Genomic DNA, 22,212 nt, shown 5'->3' with positions numbered 1-22,212 from the left:
ATACCCCATGGATAAAGGAAGACTACCATACCTGGAAAATTCCTCTCCCGTCAGCCTCTTCCTTCTTTCAGTTCCACACTCTGAGTGACATACAGCAAAATTTCAGAATAGGAAGCCCTTTGTCCTTGTTACCCCACAGTTACATAAAAAATCAGAGGTAAAGACACGTGCAGCTGGTGATGTCTCAGACTTTCTTGACAAAACTGGAGAGATTAAATAAGCATTCTCATGAGGCGTTATATTGCCAAAACCCATGATCACTGTAGAGGCTAGATAAAACATCTTATTAGGGATTATCTATGCTACAGGTATTGTCTAAAGAACTTGCTGCAGAACACCTTGGTATGTAGGAGTCAAACATCCATCATCATGTCAGTTTTGCTTCAAGATGACATCACTGTTGCCATGCAACTGGCCATTTTCTTAAAGAAATTAAGGCATTCAAAAGCAGCCATGTATACAGGGGAATTGAGAAAGCCACACACAGGCCCAGTCAACACACATTTCAGAAAAGACCTGAGAAGACCATATGCTTTTACCTCAGGCCAATTCCTATGCTCAGAGCAAACCTAGCTAATTAGTGGGACTGTCCCAGCACACAGCTAGTCTGCAAAGTCCGGGAGAGATGGTTTTTTCAAATGCCCAGTTTCACACACACACACCCCACAAGGCATACAAAGAAACAGGAAAACATGGCCTATTCAAAGGAGCAAAATTAATTGGTAGAAATCAAACCTGAGAAAGCACAGACATCTTACTACCTAGGCAAAGTCTTTAAAACAGCTGCCTTAAATATGTTCACCATACAAAGAACTAAAGAATATTAAAAAAAAAAAACACATAAGAGCAAAATGAAAATATCAAAAAAGAAAAATTATAAAAAGGAACCAAACAAATTCTGAAGCAACTGAAAAGTCCAATAACTGAATTTAAAAATTTACTAGAGAAGTTCAAGGTTTGAGTAGGCAGAAGAAAAAAAATCAGCCAACTTTATGATACAATATTTGAAATTATCAATTCTAAGGACCAAGAAGAATTACGAAAAGTGAACTAAGCCTATGAGGTTTATGGGACATCATCAAATATACCAATATATACATTATGAGAGTCCCAGAAGGGGAAGAGAGAAAAGATCGGAAAGATTATGTGAAGAAATAATGACCAAAACCCTCCCAAATTTCAGGAAATACATGGATCCACAAATCCAAGATGCTCATTGAACAGAGAAAGGATCAGAAAGATGATTTGAAGAAATAATGACCAAAACCCTCCCAAATTTGAGGAAATACATGGATCCACAAATGTAAGATGCTCAATGAACTTCAAGTAGAATCAACCCAAAGGACACCTTATAATCAAATTGTCGAAAGAGAATCTGCAAGCAGCAAGAGAGAATAAACTCATAATATCCAAGGGATTCTCAATAATAAGGGATTCTGACTTCTCAGCAGAAGCTTTGGAGGCCAGAAGGTGTAATTAAAGTGCTAGAAAAAAAATAAAGATTAACCAAGAATTATATGTCCAGGAAGACTGGGCAGTCAAATATAAAAACCAGTATTATTATAATTTTAGTTTTTAACACTACTTATTATTATCAACCTGAATTAAAACACAAAGGTGGAGGAGGAGCCAAGATGGCCAAATAGGAACAGCTCCGGTCTACAGCTCCCAGCATGAGTGACGCAGAAGATGGGTGATTTCTGCATTTCCAACTGAGGTACCGGGTTCATCTCACTGGGGAGTGCCAGAGAGTGGGTTCAGGACAGTGGGTGCAGTGCACTATGTGCGAGCCAAAGCAGGGCGAGGCATCGCCTCACCCAGGAAGCACAGGGGTCAGGGAATTCCCTTTCCTAGTCAAAGAAAGTGGTGACAGACGGTACCTGGAAAATCGGGTCCCTCCCACCCTAATACTGCGCTTTTCCAACGCGCTTAAAAACGGCACACCAGGAGATTATATCCCGCACCTGGCTCGGAGGGTCCTACACCCATGGAGTCTTGCTGATTGCTAGCACAGCAGTCCGAGATCAAACTGCAAGGCAGCAGCAAGGCTGGGGGACTCCGGGCGCCCGCCATTGCAGAGTCGTTTGATTAGGGAAACAAAGCCTCCGGGAAGCTCGAACTGGGTGGAGCCCACCACAACTCAAGGAGGCCTGCCTGCCTCTGTAGCCTCCACCTCTGGGGGCAGGGCACAGACAAACAAAAAGACAGCAGTAACCTCTGCAGACTTAAATGTCCCTCTCTGACAGCTTTGAAGAGAGCAGCGGTTCTCCCAGCATGCAGCTTGAGATCTGAAAACGGGCGGACTATCTCCTCAAGTGGGTCCCAGACTCCCGAGTAGCCTAACTGGGAGGCACCCCCCAGTAGGGGCGGACTGACACCTCATACAGCCGGGTACTCCTCTGAGACAAAACTTCCAGAGGAACGATCAGGCAGCAGCATCTGCGGTTCACCAATATCCACTGTTCTGCAGCCACCGCTGCAGATAACCCAGGCAAACAGGATCTGGAGTGAACCTCCAGAAAACTCCAACAGATCTGCAGCTGAGGGTCCTTTCTGTTAGAAGGAAAACTGACAAACAGAAAGGACATCCACACCAAAAACCCATCTGTACATCACCATCATCAAAGATCAAAGGTAGATAAAACCACAAAGATGGGAAAAAAACAGAGCAGAAAAACTGGAAACTCTAAAAAGCAAAGCACCTCTCCTCCTCCAAAGGAACGCAGCTCCTCACCAGCAATGGAACAAAGCTGGACGGAGAATGACTTTGACGAGCTGAGAGAAGAAGGCTTCAGACGATCAAACTACTCCGAGCTACAGGAGGAAATTCGAACAAATGGCAAAGAAGTTAAAAGCTTTTAAAAAAAATTAGACGAATGGATAACTAGAATAACCATGCAGAGAAGTCCTTAAAGGACCTGATGGAGCTGAAAACCAAGGCACGAGAGCTACGTGACGAATGCAGAAGCCTCAGTAGCCGATGCAATCAACTGGAAGAAAGGGTATCAGTGATGGAAGATGAAATGAATGAAATGAAGCAAGAAGAGAAGTTTAGAGAAAAAAGAATAAAAAGAAACGAACAAAGCCTCCAAGAAATATGGGACTATGTGAAAAGACCAAATCTACATCGGATTGGTGTACCTGAAAGTGACGGGGAGAATGGACCCAAGTTGGAAAACACTCTGCAGGATATTATCCAGGAGAACTTCCCCAATCTAGCAAGGCAGGCCAACATTCAAATTCAGGAAATACAAAGAACGCCACAAGGATACTCCTCGAGAAGAGCAACTCCAAGACACATAATTGTCAGATTCACCAAAGTTGAAATGAAGGAAAAAATGTTAAGGGCAGCCAGAGAGAAAGGTTGGGTTACCAACAAAGGGAAGCCCATCAGACTAACAGCTGATCTCTTGGCAGAAACTCTACAAGCCAGAAGAGAGTGGGGGCCGATATTCAATATTCTTAAAGAAAAGAATTTTCAACCCAGAATCTCATATCCAGCCAAACTAAGCTTCATAAGTGAAGGAGAAATAAAATCCTTTACAGACAAGCAAATGCCGAGAGATTTTGTCACCACCAGGCCTGCCCTAAAAGAGCTCCTGAAGGAAGCACTAAACATGGAAAGGAACAACCGGTACCAGACAGTGCAAAAACATGCCAAATTGTAAAGACCATCAAGGCTAGGAAGAACCTGCATCAACTAATGAGCAAAATAACTAGCTAACATCATAATGACAGGATCCAATTCACCCATAACAATATTAACTTTAAATGTAAATGGACTAAATGCTCCAATTAAAAGACACAGACTGGCAAATTGGATAAAGAGGCAAGACCCATCAGTGTGCTGTATTCAAGAAACCCATCTCATGTGCAGAGACACACATAGGCTCAAAATAAAGGGATGGAGGAAGATCTACCAAGCAAATGGAAAACAAAAAAAGGCAGGAGTTGCAATCCTAGTCGCGGATAAAACAGACTTTAAACCAACAAAGATCAAAAGAGACAAAGAAGGCCACTACATAATGGTAAAGGGATCAATTCAACAAGAAGAGCTAACTATCCTAAATATATATGCACCCAACACAGGAGCACCCAGATTCATAAAGCAAGTCCTTAGTGACCTACAAAGAGACTTAGACTCCCACACAATAATAATGGGAGACTTTAACACCCCACTGTCAACATTAGACAGATCAACGAGACAGAAAGTTAACAAGGATACCCAGGAATTGAACTCAGCTCTGCACCAAGCAGACCTAATAGACATCTACAGAACTCTCCACCCCAAATCAACAGAATATACATTCTTTCCAGCACCACACCACAGCTACTCCAAAATTGACCACATAGTTGGAAGTAAAGCACTCCTCAGCAAATGTAAAAGAATAGAAATTATAACAAACTGTCTCTCAGACCACAGTGCAATCAAACTAGAACTCAGGATTGAGAAACTCACTCAAAACCGCTCAACTACATGGAAACTGAACAACCTGCTCCTGAGAGACTATGGGGTAAATAATGAAATGAAGGCAGAAATAAAGATGTTCTTTGAAACCAATGAGAACAAAGACACAACATACCAGAATCTCTGGGACACATTCAAAGCAGTGTGTAAAGGGAAATTTATACCACTAAATGCCCACAAGAGAAAGCAGGAAAGATGTAAAATTGACACCCTAACATCACAATTAAAAGAACTAGAAAAGCAACAGCAAACACATTCAAAAGCTAGCAGAAGGCAAGAAATAAGATCAGAGCCGAAATGAAGGAAATAGAGACACAAAATCCCTTCAAAAAATTAATGAATCCAGGAGCTGGTTTTTTGAAAAGACCAACTAAATTGATAGACCGCTAGCAAGACTAATGAAGAAGAAAAGAGAGAAGAATCAAATAGACACAATAAAAAATGATAAAGGGGATATCACCACCAATCCCACAGAAATAGACTACCATCAGAGAATACCATAAACACCTCTACGCAAATAAACTCGAAAATCTAGAAGAAATGGATAAATTCCTCAACACATACATCCTCCCAAGACTAAACCAGGAAGAAGTTTAATCTCTGAATGGACCAATAACAGGCTCTGAAAATGAGGCAATAATCAATAGCTTACCAACCAAAAAAAGTCCAGGACCAGATGGATTCACAGCCGAATTCTACCAGAGGTACAAAGAAGAGCTGGTACCATTCCTTCTGAAAGCATACCAATCAATAGGAGAAGAGAGAATCCTCCCTAACTCATTTTATGAGGCCAGCATCATCCTGATACCAAAGCCTGGCAGAGACACAACAAAAAAGGAGAATTTTAGACTAATATCCTTGATGAACATCGATGCAAAAATCCTCAATAAAATACTGGCAAACCGAATCCAGCAGCACATCAAAAGGCTTATCCACCATGATCAAGTGGGCTTCATCCCTGGGATGCAAGGCTGGTTCAATATACGCAAATCAATAAATGTAATCCAACATATAAACAGAACCAAAGACAAAAACCACATGATTATCTTAATAGATGCAGAAAAGGCCTTTGACAAAATTCAACAACCCTTCAGGCTAAAAACTCTCAATAAATTAGGTATTGATGGGAGGTATCTCAAAATGATAAGAGCTATCTATGACAAACCCACAGCCAATATCATACTGAATGGGCAAAAACTGTAAGTATTCCCTTTGAAAACGGGCACAAGACAGGGGTGCCCTCTCTCACCACTCCTATTCAACATAATGTTGGAAGTTCTGGCCAGGGCAATCAGGCAGGAGAAGGAAATAAAGGGTATTCAGTTAGGAAAAGAGGAAGTCAAATTGTCCCTTTTTGCAGATTACATGATTGTATATATAGAAAACCCCATCATCTCAGCCCAAAATCTCCTCAAGCTGATAAGCAGCTTCAGCAAAGTCTCAGGATACAAAATCAATGTACAAAAATCACAAGCATTCTTATACACCAATAACAGACAAACAGAGAGCCAAATCATGAGTGAACTCCCATTCACAATTGCTTCAAAGAGAATAAAATACCTAGGAATCCAACTTACAAGGGATGTGAAGGACCTCTTCAAGGAGAACTACAAACCACTGCTCAATGAAATAAAAGAGGATACAAACAAATGGAAGAACATTCCATGCTCATGGGTTGGAAGAATCAATATCGTGAAAATGGCCATACTGCCCAAGGTAATTTATAGATTCAATGCCATCCCCATCAAGCTACCAATGACTTTCTTCACAGAATTGGAAAAAACTACTTTAAAGTTCATATGGAACCAAAAAAGAGCCCGCATCGCCAAGTCAATCCTAAGCCAAAAGAACAAAGCTGGAGGCATCACGCTACCTGACTTCAAACTCTAGTACAAGGCTACAGTAACCAAAACAGCATGGTACTGGTACCAAAACAGAGATATAGACCAATGGAACAGAACAGAGCCCTCAGAAATAATGCCACATATCTACACCTATCTGATCTTTGACAAACCTGACAAAAGCAAGAAATGGGGTAAGGATTCCCTATTGCATAAATGGTGCTGGGAAAACTGGCTAGCCATATGTAGAAAGCTGAAACTGGATCCCTTCCTTACACCTTATACAAAAATTAATTCAAGATGGATTAAAGACTTAAATGTTAGACCTAAAACCATAAAAACCCTAGAAGAAAACCTAGGCAATACCATTCAGGACATAGGCATGCGCAAGGACTTCATGTCTAAAACACCAAAAGCAATGGCAACAAAAGCCAAAATTGACAAATGGGATCTCATTAAACTAAAGAGCTTCTGCACAGCAAAAGAAACTACCATCAGAGTGAACAGGCAACCTACAGAATGGGAGAAAATTTTTGCGACCTACTCATCTGACAAAGGGCTGATATCCAGAATCTACAATGAACTCAAATTTACAAGAAAAAAACAACCCCATCAAAAAGTGGGCAAAGGATATGAACAGACACTTCTCAAAAGAAGACATTTATGCAGCCAAAAAACACGTGAAAAAATGCTCATCATCACTGGCCATCAGAGAAATGCAAATCAAAACCACAATGAGATACCATCTCACACCAGTTAGAATGGCCATCATTAAAAAGTCAGGAAACAACAGGTGCTGGAGAGGATGTGGAGAAATAGGAACACTTTTACACTGTTGGTGGGACTGTAAACTAGTTCAACCATTGTGGAAGTCTGTGTGGCCATTCCTCAGGGATCTAGAAGTAGAAATACCATTTGAGCCAGCCACCCCATTACTGGGTATATACCCAAAGGATTATAAATCATGCTGCTATAAAGACACATGCACACGTATGTTTATAGCAGCACTATTCACAATAGCAAAGACTTGGAACCAACCTAAATGTCCAACAACAATAGACTGGATTAAGAAAATGTGGCACATATACACCATGGAATACTATGCAGCCATAAAAAATGATGAGTTCATGTCCTTTGTAGGGACATGGATGAAACTGGAAACCATCATTCTCAGCAAACTATCGCAAGGACAAAAAACCAAACACTGCATGTTCTCACTCATAGGTGAGAATTGAACGATGAGAACACATGGACACAGCAAGGGGAACATCACACACCGGGACTGTCCTGGGGTAGGGGGAGTGGGGAGGGATAGCATTAGGAGACATACCTAATGTAAATGACGAGTTAATGGGTGCAGCACACCAACATGGCACATGTATACACATATGTAACAAATCTGCACGTTGTGCACATGTACCCTAGAACTTAAAGTATAATAATAATAAAATTAAAAAAGATTTAAAAAGAAGAAGAAAAAAAACACAAAGGCATAAAAATAATTATAAAGCTCTTGAATAGGTACTCAATATATAAAGATGTAATTTGTGACATCAATAACAAAGTAGGGGAAGTGACAGTGCTTTATAAGAGTTTTTGTATACACTTGAGGTTAACTTGATATCAATTTAAATTAGATTGTTGTAATTTTAGAATGTTATACATAATTCCCATGATAACCACAGAGAAAATAACTATCGAATGTGTACAAAAGGAAATGAGAAGGGAATCAAAACATGTCACAACTAAAAACAAAAGAAGGCAGCAGTGAAGGAAATGTGTAACAAAAAGCCTATATGTAAAAAACAAAACAAAACAAACAAACAAAAAACAGCCCTAAGACATAAGTCCTTCTCTATCAGTAATTATAGGTTAACTGTTCACTGTCTGAAATGCTTGTGACCAGAAGTGTTTTGGATTTGGGGTTTGTTTGGTGGTTTTTTTTTTTTTTTTTTTTTCTATTTTGGAATATTTGCAGGTACATACTGAGATATCTTGAGGATGGTACCCAGGTCTAAACACAAAACACCTCACACACATAGCCTGAAGGCAATTTTATATAATATTTTTGATAATTTTGTGCATGCAACAAAGCTGTCTACATTGAACCATTAGAACGTAAAGGTGTCACTGTCTCAGCCACCCATGTGGACAATCTGTGATTGTTTGGCATCACCATCATTCCTGACTGAATTTATATGCTACCAATAAGCAGTCATTTTCATACACATTCATTCATAAGTACTTAAGAGTAAATATATGACATACCATTACTACAGTAAAAAAATGTGTTCAGGATAACTAAGTATTACAGTAGCATCATCAGAATACCTGTTAGCAGCTGTTACACAACAGCAACAACAAACAATGGCAAGCTTTCTGCCTCTACCTACAATGCTGTGTTTTGAGTAAAAGATTACTGCATAGGGAATTTTATTTTTCTGGGTGAGAAAAACAGCAGCAGCAGTTAAAGAGTCCGGAAGCGGGTCATCTAGGGATAAGAAAAAATCCTGTTCAATGGCATTTTGAAGTGTTTCCTTTAGAGTTATCTGCCTCATAACAAAGGTTTTTGTCTTACACATTTCTTTTTGGTTTTATAAACTGACATGATTTCTTGTTCATGCTGCTGTAGACTTTCAATAAGCCCATCACACATTTTCACAATGTCACTTCCAAGCACTTTTTCTGCAGTGTTAACAGTTTCATCATCACTATTATCATAATCACCTTGATTCAGAACCCTTTTGGCTATTTCACCATTGGTCAATGAATGAGCAACTGGAGGCTCCTTATTGGTTTTAAAAACCTCTTCAATATCTTCCTCTTCCAGCTTACTGAAGGACTCTGAAGGTATATTTGTTGCATATGTAAGGAGGTCAGACATTTTTCTCTCACTTGACATACAGAATCCTTCAAAGTCACCACCTTGTTTATCATCATCAGTTAACATAATCACAGGCCAGAGATTGTGCCAGTCATGCACAACTGTGTCTCTAGTCATGTATTCAAAGTGTTGGCAAAAGCATATGTGGCATCCTTCATGCTAAACATCCTTTTGAAAACCTTCTGCACCCACGCCTCTGCTTACTGCTGATAGGATGCTCTTTAAGAAAGTGTTTTTATATTTACTCTTCATTGATCTAAGGATACCCACCCTGGTCACATGGCTGAATTAATGAAGTCACACTTGGGGGAAAATACATGGCATAAACACTTTTTAAAGAGAATTTCAGCTGGAAGATGAGCAGAAGTTATCAAGGAATAACAAAATCTTGCAGTCATCACCCAGGCCAGCTTCCCTGCAGTGAGCACAAGCCACTGGTATAAAATGTTTGTGAAACCGACCAGGAAAGATGTCCCTGGTGATCCATGCCTTTTTGTTGGCATAATAATGCACTGGTGAGAAATTCACTCCTGGAAAATAGCAAGGATGCAAACTTTTGCCTATCATAGCAAGTTTATAATTATGCAGGCCTGCTGTATTAACATATCTCAGCAGAGTTCTTCTGTCATTGGTATCCTTAATTCATATAGGGGCTGTCTCACCTGGGGCAGTAACAAAAACAGTGATGTTTCATCAATATTATAGACTTGTTCTGGTGATTTTTATTTCTGATGACCTTAGTGAACTCGTCAGTGAATTTGTCCACTGCTTTATAATCAGCAGATGCTTTATCACCACAAATTTTTAAAACTAAGACAGTAGAATTGTAATGTTCCTAACACGAAAAATAGTAAGTGCTAAGGTGATGGATACCCCAGTTATCCTGATTTATTACATATTTTATCCCTATATCGAACATCACATGTACCCATAAATATATAGAACTATTATGTGCCCATATTTAAAAGTAATAATAAAAATTGAATGCCATATCTTTCTTAAATTTCTGCAACGAGCTTACTGAATATCCACAGTTCCCTTCAATTTTTAGTTCATCATGATCTTTGCTTGTTTCATGATCAGTATACCAATAAGTGGCATGTGTTCACTGCAGTACTGATGGATCTACTCAATATATGATCAAAATCTGCATTTTTAGCTTTATGGCATGCATTGTTTTTCTATTTTTCATTAACTTAATCACTTTTAGCATAAAACAATAGTTTACCTCCTGTTTATACAAGTCATTTATGGTGGTCATTCCAACACCCTTCTGCTCTCTAAGATGTTTTACACTTTTTTTTTTGAGACGGAGTCTCGCTCTGTCGCCCAGGGTGGAGTGCAGTGGCGCAATCTCCGCTCACTGCAAGCTCCGCCTCCTGGGTTCACGCCATTCTCCTGCCTCAGCCTCTCCGAGTAGCTGGGACTACAGGCGCCCGCCACCACGCCCGGCTAATTTTTTTTGTATTTTTAGTAGAGACGGGGTTTCACCGTGGTCTTGATCTTCTGACCTCTTGATCCGCCCGCCTCGACCTCCCAAAGTGCTGGGATTACAAGCGTGAGCCACCGCGCCCGGCCAGATGTTTTACACTTACACCACTGTCCTGTTTCTCAAAAAGCTCGACTTTCTGTGCAATAAATATAAATGCTTCTTCTTTTTCTTATCACTGTTACCCGTACAATTATTTAATATAGACTGTTTGGACATTTCATGAATATCTTTACAAAGAGCAGAGAATACACAAAACGACACAGTGAGTAATACACATAGGTCTTGGCCTCATGCAGGGTATCATGGGGAACCTGACATTGGCACACCTGGCTTGCACTTGTGCCATTTTATTAACCTTTGTGGGTGTGCTTGTGTGAGGGCATCTAGCTGTGTGTGGAAAAGATATGACAGCTGAGGGGGTGGGGGAAGGTCTTTCTTCCTTGGGAACATTTAATAAACTGTGTGTGCATGCATTTTTATTGCCACCTGTCACAGGCGGTCAGATGTAGAATTTCCAGTTATGCCATCAATATTGGCACTCAAAAAAATTTCAGATTTTGGAGCATTTCAGATTTTGGATTTTTGGATTGAGGATGCTCAACCTATGCTTTAAATGTAATAGATTAAACTCTCTAGTCAACTTCACGCTGATAGAAGTTGCAGATAGGACTTGGCCTGTGAATTATGTTAATAAGGACAACTGACTGACACCCATCTCAAAATAAGTGAAAATGGGAATACGTCACTGCAATCATAGGATACATACTAGCAGCAAAGAGTAGAAATGTGGCTCTACCTCAGAAATAGCTGGACTTATTAAAAATTACGTATTTGATTTCGGAATTTGTTATTGGTCTGTTAGGGTTTTAATTTCTTCCTGGGAGGTTGTGTGTTTACAGAAATTTATCCATTTCCTCTAGATTTTCCAGTTTGTGTGCATAGAGGTGTTCATCATAATCTCTAAGGATCTTTTATATTTTTATGGGATCAGTTGTAATGTCATGTTTGTCATTTCAGATTGTGCTTATTTGGATCTCTCTTTTTTTCGTTGTTAATCTAGCCAAGCTAGCAGTCTACCAATCTTGTTTGTCCTTTCAAAGAACCAACTTTTGGTTTCATTGATCTTTTGTATGGATTTTTGCCTCTCAATTTTGTTCAGTTTTGCTCTGATATTATTTCTTTTCTTCTGCTATCTTTGGGGTTAGTTTTTTTGTTGTTGTTGTTGTTGTTCCTCTATGTGTGATGTTAGATTGTTAATTTGAACTTTTTCTAACTTCTTGATGTAGGTGTTTAACTATAAACTTTCCTCTTAATACTGTGTTTACTGCACCCAGAGATTTCAGTAAGTTGTGTCTCTGTTTTCATTAATTTCAAGAAATTATTTGATTTCTGCCTTAATGCCCAAAGTAATTCAAGAGTAAGTTGTTTAATTTCCATGTAATTGTGTGGTTTTGAGAGACCTTTGATATTGATTTCTATTTTTATTGCACTGTGGTCTAAGAGTGTTGTTTGGTATGATTTTAATTTTTTTTTCATTTATTGAGACTTGCTTTATGGCCAAGCATGTGGTCAATCCTAGAATATGTTATGTGTGCAGATGAGAAGAATGTATATTCTGTGATTGTTGCATGGAGCATTCTGTAGATGTTTATTAGGTCTAATTAGCCAAGTGTCGAGTTGAAGTCTAGAAGTTCTTTGTTACTTTTCTGCCTTGATTACCTGTCTAATGCTGTCAGTGTGCTGTTGAAGCCCTTGAAGTCCCCCATTATTATTGCATGGCTGTCTTAGTCTTTTCATAGGTCTAGAAGTACTTGTTTTATGAATTTGGGAGCTCCAATGGTGGGTATATATACATTTAGGATAGTTAAGTCTTCTTGATAAATTGAACACTTTATCATTATATGATACCCTTCTTTGTCATTTTTGATGCTTGCTGGTTTAAAGTCTGTTTTCTGTGATCTAAGAATAGCAACTCCTGCTCTTTTTTGTTTTCTGCTTTCATGAAAGAGCTTCAGCACAGCAATAGAAACTATCAATGAAGTAAACAGGCAATCTACAAAATGGGAGTTCACAAACTGCATACAACAAAGGCCTAATATCCAGAATCTATGAGAAAATTAAATAAATCACAAGAAAAAAATAACCCAATTAAAAGTGCGCAAAGGACATGAACTATGCAAAAGAAGGCATACAAGCCCCCAAGAAACATGAAAAAATGCTAATCATCACTAATCATCAGAGAGATGCAAATCAAAACCACAATGAGATACTCTATCACACCAGCCATTTGTGTGAGGAAATAATAGAGATGGCCATTCAATAAGTTTTCCCTTAAATAAGACTGTATTTTTATATTGTGTCATTTTTAGCATAAGCCTGAAAAGTCAGATTGACATCTGTCTACAGTACAATACAGTTATGAAGTGAAATAGTCTAAGCTACTGTAAAACAAGGGACCATAAAACCCAGTAACTTCAGGAAGAGAATTTTCTTTCCTTCTTGTATAACAATCCTGGAACATGTTCCAGGACTGGTAAGGCATGCTGGTATTAGATTACCAGGCCTTATCTATTGTGTTACTTTGTCATCTCTAGGGTAAAGCCTTCATCTACATCATTGAAGATTTGCATCCCAGCCTACAAAAGGAGGAAAAAGGAGGCAAGCATAGTCCTATCTTGTTCAGGCTACAACCCAGGAGTTGTTACATATCACTTCTGTACATATCCCATTAGACAGAACCTGTTCATAAGGCTACACTAACCGTAAGAAAGTCTGGAAAGCATTTTTAGTGGGGTGATAATGCACCCAGCAAAACACCAGTTACTATAAAAGCAAAAGCCATTTGGGGACAGCTAGCAGTTCATCTGTTACACTGAGATTTGAAGAATAGCATTTATTTATTTTTTAGAGACAATGTCTCGCCCTCTTGCCACGGCTAGAGTGCAGTGGCGCAATCATAGCTCACTGCAGCCTCAAACTTCTGGGCACAAGCGATCCTCCTGCCTCAGCTTCCTGTGTAGCTGGGACTATAGGAATGCAACACCGTGCCTGGTTAACTTCTTATTTGAAGAATATTATTTAGAAAAAGAAAAACATAGAGAAACAACTTCTTTTATATAATCCTCATATGCAGAGAAATGAAAATATAAAAGAAATCCTTTTCAAAGACATCCCAGCTGTACTTAATGTGGCTGTCTACAAATTTGCATATTATGAAATCCTTCCAAATGCATTATATTTCCAAATACATTTATCATATATGATCTTGCAGATACTATGCTGTAAAAAAGCTGTAGCATTATAAGTTGCCATCTCCTTTTAAAATGTATTTTAAAATTCTGATATAAAAGCTTATTCATGCTTAAATGGGTAACTTTAGAGAATGTAGTATAAAGAACGTAAAAGATAAAGATCACTCTTATTATTACCTGGAGATAACTGATAAAAAGAGTTATTTTAGTGTATTTAATTCCCTTTTTTCTATGCATATATTTAACAAAATTGGAATCATTATTTATCTTCCTTTTTGTTACCAGAGATATGTCATCACCACATTACCATGCCATTTTAAAAATCATTCAAAAGCTTGATTTTTTATGTTATCTTCTTCCTAAAATGGCATTAAAGTCATAAGCCTAGGTGCAGTGGCTCACACATGTCATCCCAGCACTTGCAGAGACTGAGGCAGGAGGTTTGCTTGCGCCCAGAAGTTTGAGACCAGCCTGGACATCACAGTGAGACCTCATGTCTACAAAAATTAAAAATTTAGCTGCGCATGGTGGCAAACATCTGTAATCTAGCTACTTGAGAAGCTGAGGTGAGAACATCATTTGAGCCCAGGAGTTTGAGGTCACAGGGAGTTATGATCAGGCCACTGTACTCTAGCCTTGACCTCAGAGCAAGACTGTCTCTAAAAATACTTTAAAAATTAAAAATCATGGTACCATTGTAAAAATATATAAAAATTCTATCCAAGAGGTGATACATGGATGAAGGTAAAGATTTGCTCTTATACTTTAAATATCTTATTATAAATATAAAATTCTTCTAAAATGAAACTACAAAAGCAGTTTTTAATTGTATAAACAATTGAAACTGTGGCCAACTGTTTAACTTCCTATACTGTGCATTACAGGGTGCATTATATTATTTGTTTGACTTAGGTATATTCTTGCCAATCTACTTTTGGCTTCACTTCACCCTTCCTCCTTTATTATGTAATGATGTCAGTTTTGATCTAAACCTTCCTACCTATAGGCATCTTTCCCTAAAGACATCCTAAATATTTCATAATTATGAGCACATCAAAGACTAACTGCTTGCTTGACTGCAGAGGTCTATACAAGACTGTATTACTTGTATATCTTAAGAGATGTACAGTTTTCAGTAAACTTATTAAGTATGCTATGATTATCAAACCTTTGTTCCTTTCTTTGTGGTGACATAATGTTGTCAATCACAGAATGTGACATATGGTAATTAAGAATTGGTGTTATTGAATAAGTATGGATTTTCTCTAAATTAGTTATTTTCAGATGGAAACTTTCCATAATTTAAATGTTATTTAACATATTTTTGAATTCTGAAATACTAGATTACTATATTCCAAAACAAGTTGTCAACTCTTCAGAACTTACCTAGTCATAAATTGACAGTTACTAAGCAAAAGGTAGTGGTCTTTTCCTGTGGAGAAAGGTACAAATGTTAAATGTTATGCATTTAGCCCTTCTGTTTTTCCTTCTGAGACAGGAGTTGAATGTCTCAAACCTCTTTCTCTGCTTTACTTATTAGACTAGCAAATTATGCCAATCTGGGGCAGAATAACCCATATTCACAGTTTCTATAAGAAAATAATGAAAGAATTTTGCTCAAGGATTGGTATATAACATTAAGGGTAACTAATGAAACTATGTAGTTAAAGAATAAACAGAATACGTGTCCAATGTAGCTAGTGTGGAGTATAACAAAAATATCTTCTATCAATAATTCCAAAATGTGGATGGACAAGTAGATTTATGCAGTTATATGGTACAAACTAAGAATACTAAGGATGGGCCAGTCATGGTGGTTCATGCCTGTAATCCCAAAGACTCAAGAGGCCAAGGTGGGAGGATAGCTTGAGGCCAGGAGTTTGAGACCAGCTTGGGCAATATATCAAGACCTCAACTCTACCAAAAATTTTAAAGCTAGCTCGGGGTGGTGGCACGCACCTGTAGCCCTAGCTACTTGGGAGGCTGAGGTAGGAGGATCACTTAGGCCAAGAGTTTGAGGTTACACTGAGTTGTGATCATGCCACTGCACTCCAGCCTGGGCAAGAGAGCGAGACCCTGTCTCTAAAAATCAAAAAATACTGAGTGATGGAAAACCTGAGGTCTAGTCTTGGCTAAACTAGTAAAGACTAGCCAAATAACACTTAAACAGTCCCTTTTTGGGGTCTTAGTTTGCTCTATTATAAAATAAAGATACAGAAGAGTCTGTCTTTTCCAGCAGTAAAATTTTATGCATGTGATTAGATATGACAAAATAGAATCCAAACTCAGGCACTATAAAATTCTAGCCAACATATAACTCTGTGAAAAAATCATTTATTCATATCCATTTAATAGTACAAACAAACCCATACTAAAATAATAAGCTTGAATATTCTCTTAGAGGATTTCCTTAGAGGGGAAATTGCTTTATTCAAAAGATACTTTTAAATTAAATCCTCTTAGTTACTGCCTTTAAAAGACGTTATGCTAAATTTAAAAGTGTAGCAAAAAGCATAACATTAAAGTGCCCAAGCAGAGGAGCTATTATAGAAACAAGAATTTCTAAATAAACAGAATGATTTAACATATATTAGCTAACAAAACTCATAAAATTATCGAACTTTAGAGCTAAATTTGGACCTCTTACAGATATTTTACATGTATAAAATTCTCAATATGTCAGAATTTATATCAATTTTGAAGGTAATCTTCCTATGCCCTTATTATGTCCCTAGGAAATCTCTATTCACAAATCTTTGTTATATAGTTGGCCTAATAAGTTTCTAAGTTACAATCATGTATTTTGTTTTATCAAAATTAAATATCTTCACCTGTTTTTACCATTTTACAATTTACAAAATGGCTTCATATAACCATAAATCTATATTCTCAAGGGGAATTTGGAAAGAATCAGAGTTTTTATAGTCACATAGTTTCCAAAGGCTTAAAGAAAATGAAATGCCCTGAACCTAGGAGGCGGAGCTTGCAGTGAGCAGAGATCGCGCCACTGCACTCCAGCCTGGGTGACAGAGTGAGACTCCATCTCAAAAAAAAGAAAAGAAAATGCCCTACTTTCATAGAAATAATAATCCTATAATGCTTTTTGCTATAGGGCAGAATTTAATTTAAAGCTGATCTATTTCAGCTCCCACATACACACATATATACACACACATCTTTAAAGAATATAGATGTCAGCAACTCAAAGTATTCCAGTCTGCACTGAGGCTGGATTCTACGGCCTCATGAGTGCCAATTATGTGCATCTCTTCCCAACTGCATGTTCAGTGACCATGTTGGTAGCTCGAAATTGGCCCTGGTAGGAATATTTATGTCATGGAAATTGGCAAACTCTACAAATTGGTTGTTTTTTGGTTTGGGTTCTGGTTTAGTTTGTGGAGAGCTAGTTGTTAATCATTTAATAGTGCATAACTGAAGTAATGCCAGGTCATAGTTCCTGAAGGCCATGTCTTCACCTATCAAAAAAAAGGTGTTCTATTACTCCCCTATTCTACAAATACAAGAACTGAAATTTTCTACTTTCACATATACTCTTCCAACTTCCTAGGTTTGAACTAGAAGGATTAAAAAAGGGAGTAACGTCCATGTCATATATGATTTGTTGTGTGTCTTTAAACCTGTGTAGCAATGATGTCCAATAGAAATATAATGCAAGCCACAGACAGAATTTTAAATTATCTACTACATCTTAGGGTACATCTCAAATCAGATGTTAAAGTTTCATTGGAAATAAATGATCTATATTCATATTTCATAAAATTTACAGTTGAAGTAGTTTGTTACCCAAGTTGTTGTACACATTCTTTAAAAATTCACAATTACTAGATGGAATATCAATTTTTTAATTTAATTGAAATTAAATAAAATTTTAAAAGGTAGTTCCCCAGTCACATGAGCCGTGTTTCAAGATTCAGTAGTCACATGCAGTAGTGTCTACCATATTGGAAACTGCAGCTTTACAACATCAATCATTCAGGAGTTTCCCAGAAGCTTAGGCCTTTTTCTGCGCTAGCTTAAACTGTAGAATCAAAAATGAATTATTTCACTTTTCAGTGCCGCAATTATCTGAGACAAAAATAACCTTTGAAGAATGAGGTGCTAATAGTTATTAATAGCTGTCTAACAAAAGAAATTTGTATTATTGCTATAATCATGAAAAGGTTCACATGATATACCATCTGCCATTTTGGGCATGCCATCTTATTTAACAATTAATTCATGAAGCTATAGCTGCATTTTGTTTTTTTTTTAGAAAATATTTATTTTTAATTTTCATTTGAGATTAGGGGAATGCATGTGCAGGTTTGTTACAAGGGTATATTGCCTAATGCTGAGGTTTCAGCTTCTATTGACCCTATCACCCAGAGAGTGAATATAGTACCTAACAAGTTTTTCAGCCCTTGCCCCTCTCTTTCCCTCTTTCCTTTTGGAGCCACCAGTGTGTGTTGTTCCCATCTTTACATCTGTGTGTACCCAGGGTTTAGCTGCTCCTACTTTATAAGAGAACATAGAATATTTCATTCTGTTTCTGCATTATTTCACTTATGATAATGCCTCCAGTTGCATCCATGTTGGTGCAAAGGACATGATTTCATTCTTTTTTATGACTACGTAGTATTCCATGGTGTATATGTACCACATTTTCATTATCCAGTTCACCATTATGGGCACTAAGGTTGTTTCCGTATCTTTGCACTTGTGAGTAGTGCTATAATAAGCTTACAAGGCCGGGTATCTTTGGTAGCACAATTTTCCTTTGGGTATAAACACAGTAGTGGGATTACTGGATGTAATTGTAGTTCAACTCAGTTTTTTTAGAAATCTTCAAACTGCTTTCTACTGGGGCTGAACTAATTTTTACATTCCCACCAACAGTGTATAAGCATTCCCTTTTCTCGGTAGCCTTGCCAACATCTGTTGTTTTTTAATTTTGTAACAAAAGCCATTCTGATTGGTGTGAGATGGTATCTCATTGTGGTTTTGATTTGCATTCCTCTGATGATTAATGATATTGAGCATTTTTTTAATGTTTGGCCACTTGTATGTCTTCTTTTGAGAAGTGTCTTTTCATGTCCTTTGCCCACTTTTTAATGGGTTTTTTTTTTCTTAATGATTTGTTTAAGTTCCTTATAGATTCCGGATATTAGTCCTTTGTTGGAGGTGTAGTTTGCAAATATTTTCTCCCAGTCTGTAGATTATCTATTTATTCTGTTGATAGTTTCTTTTGCTGTGCAGAAGCTCTTTAGTTTAAGCAGGTCCCGATATTCCATTTTTGTTACTGTTGCAATTGCTTTTGAGGATGTCTATCACGTCATAAATTCTTTGGCTGTATCAACTTCCACAAGAGTATTTCTTAGGTTTTGTTCTAGGATTTTTATATTTTGAGGTTTTACATTTAAGTCTTATCCATCTTGACTTAATTTTTGTACATGTTGAGAGGTAGGGGTCCAGCTTCATTCTTCTGCATATGGCTAGCCTATTTTCCCAGCATCATTTATTATATAGGGAGTCCTTTCCCCATTGCTTATTTTTGTTGACTTTGTTGAAGATCAGTTGGTTGTAGGCGTACAGCTTTATTTCAGCATTCTCTATTCTGTTCCACTCTATTCTGTCTGTCTGTTTTTGTACCAGTACCATGCTGTTTCGGTTACTGCAGTCTTGTAATGTCATTTGAAGTCAGATAGTCTGATGCCTCCAGCTTTATTCTTTTTGCTTAGGATTGCTATGGCTATTCAGCCTCTTATTAAATTCCATATGAATTTTGGAACAGTTTTTTCTAAATTTGTGAAAAATGACCTTGGTAACTGGATAGGAATAGCATTTAATCTGTAGATAGCTTTGGGTGGTATGGACATTTTAATGATATTAATTCTTCCAATCCGTTGCATGTGGAAGTTTTTCCATTTGTTTGTGTCATCTATGATTTCTTTCAGCAGTGTTTTGTAGTTCTTGTGGAGATCTTTCACTTTCTTGGTTAGGTGTATTCTTAAGTATTTTATTTTGTGTGTGGCTACTGTAAGTGGGATTATGTTCTTAACTTGGCTCTCAGCTTGAACGTTATTGGGATATAGAAATGGCACTGATTTTTGTACATTGATTTTGTATCCAAAACTTTACAGAAATCATTTATCAGGTCTAGGAGTCTCCTGGTGAAGTATTTAGGGTTTTCTATGTACAGAAGCGTATTATCAGCAAAGAGAGATAATTTGACTTCCTCTTTTCCTATTTGGATGCCTTTCATTTCTTTCTCTTCTCTTGATTTCTCTGACTAGGACTTCCAGTACTTTTTTGAATGGGAGTGTGAGCTTCTTTGTGTTGTTCCTGTTCCTAAGGGGAATGCTTCCAGCTTTTGCCCATGTGGTATGATGTTGGCTGCATGGGCAGCCCATGCAGATATGTCTGTCATAGATGGCTCTTACTGGCTCTTATTATTGTGAGGTTTGTTCTTTCTATGCCTAGTTTGTTGAGGGTTTTTATCAAGAAGGATGTTGGATGTTATCAAAGGCTTTTTCCATGTCTATTGAAATGATCATATGGTTTTTTTTTTAATTGTTTATGTGGTAAATCACATTTATTGATTTGCATATGTTGAACCAACCTTGCATCCCAGAAATACAGCCTGCTTGATCATGGTGAATTGACTTTTTAATTTGCTGCTGGATTCGATGTGTTAGAATTTTGTTGAAGATTTTTGCATATATGTTCATCAGGGATGTTGGCCTGTGGTTTTCTGTTTTCATTGTGTCTTTGCCAGGTTTTGGTATCAAGGTGGTTCTGGCTTCATAGAATGAGTTAAGAAGGAGTTCTCTTCTACTCAATTTCTGGAATGGTTTCAGTAGGATTGGTACAAGTTCTTCTTTGTACATCTGGTTTAATTCACCTGCGAATCCTTCTGGGCTAGGGCTTTTTTTGATTGGTAGCCTTTTTATTACTGATTCATTTTCACAACTTGTTGTTTACTGTTCTGTTCAGGGTTTCAACTTCTTTCTGGCTCAATCTTGGGAATCTTGGGTGGTTGTGTGTTTCCAGGAGTTTATCTGTTTCCTCTACATTTTCCACTTTGTGTACATTGAGGTGTTTGTATCAGTTTCTGAGGATCTTTTGTATATCTGTGGGGTCTGTTGTAATGTCTCCTTTGTCACCTCTGATTGTGCTTATTTGGATCTTCTCTCTTTTTGTTAATGTAGCTAGTGGCCTATTAATCTTGTTTATCCTTTCAAAGAACCAACTTTTCATTTATCCTTTATGTTTTTTTTGGTGTCAGTTTCTTTAGTTCTGCTCTAATTTTAGTTATTTATCTTCTTCTGTCTTCACAGCATTTTGAAGAAGAGCTTAATGATGTTTCTATTAGTGATAATAAATGCTAAGCATTTATGGAGTGCTTTTCATCTTTGAAGGGCTTTACAAATAGTTATTAATCTGATAACATAACAATATGTCATTTCTTTTAGAAGTGAATTATAGAGCCAAAGAGGGCATTTCTTCTCAACAAAAACCATCAGTACACTTGTCATACATTCTATACTACAGTATACATAAACTTCTGTTAATATCTTATTCCCGAATAGGACAAAATATTCATATTAACTAAGTTTTCTGATTCTAAGTACCATAATAAACTAATCACAGAGAAAAATGATTCTTATTTAATGTTTATCACCTGTGTATTGTCTACAAAATTAACAAAAGCTAGCCACAGCTTTCTTGATTATATAGACTTTAAAATGACATTTTTATGTTATTTATGCTCTCAACCGCCATCCAAATTATTATATCATCCATTTTATAGACATTCCAGCTTTCAAAGGGATTACTTGAATCATTTTTTAAAGAGATGAAATCTTGCTGTGTTACCCAGGCTGGAGTGCAGTGGCATGGTCATAGCTCACTGCAGCCTCAAACTCGTGGGCTTAAGCAATCATCCTGCTTCATTTTCCCAAGTAGCTGGGATTACAGGTGCAAGCTACAGTGCCCACTTCATTTAATATTGTTATCTCAACAACACTAAAAGATAGATGGTAACAGATGTTGTTATACTCATTTATTCTTTTCGATGAAACTCAGGCTAGGTGACTTGCTCAAAGTTAACATACTGATTGGTGCAAGAACTAGAGCCAGAATCTAGGTATTGTGATTTTAGCCACCCTTATTTAGTATTTACTGTATGTTGGAGAATGTGTTGAACACTGTTCATACATTATCTCATTTTATGGTTACAGCCACCTCACAACATATCTGTTTTACCCATGAGTAAA

General features: G+C 37.5%; 1 protein-coding gene across 1 annotated transcript in view; it reads left to right on the top strand.

The window, feature by feature from the left end:
- Window positions 1-22,212, top strand: part of WDPCP (WD repeat containing planar cell polarity effector) — a 478,431-nt gene that overhangs the window by 336,321 nt on the left and 119,898 nt on the right. The gene's annotated exons all lie outside the window — the stretch shown is intronic.

The sequence above is a fragment of the Nomascus leucogenys genome, chromosome 14 (assembly GCF_006542625.1).
Source record: "Nomascus leucogenys isolate Asia chromosome 14, Asia_NLE_v1, whole genome shotgun sequence".
Classification (NCBI taxonomy): Eukaryota; Metazoa; Chordata; class Mammalia; order Primates; family Hylobatidae; genus Nomascus; species Nomascus leucogenys.
The sequence above is the reverse complement of the archived record's forward strand: the minus strand, read 5'-3'. Positions and strand labels throughout refer to the sequence as shown.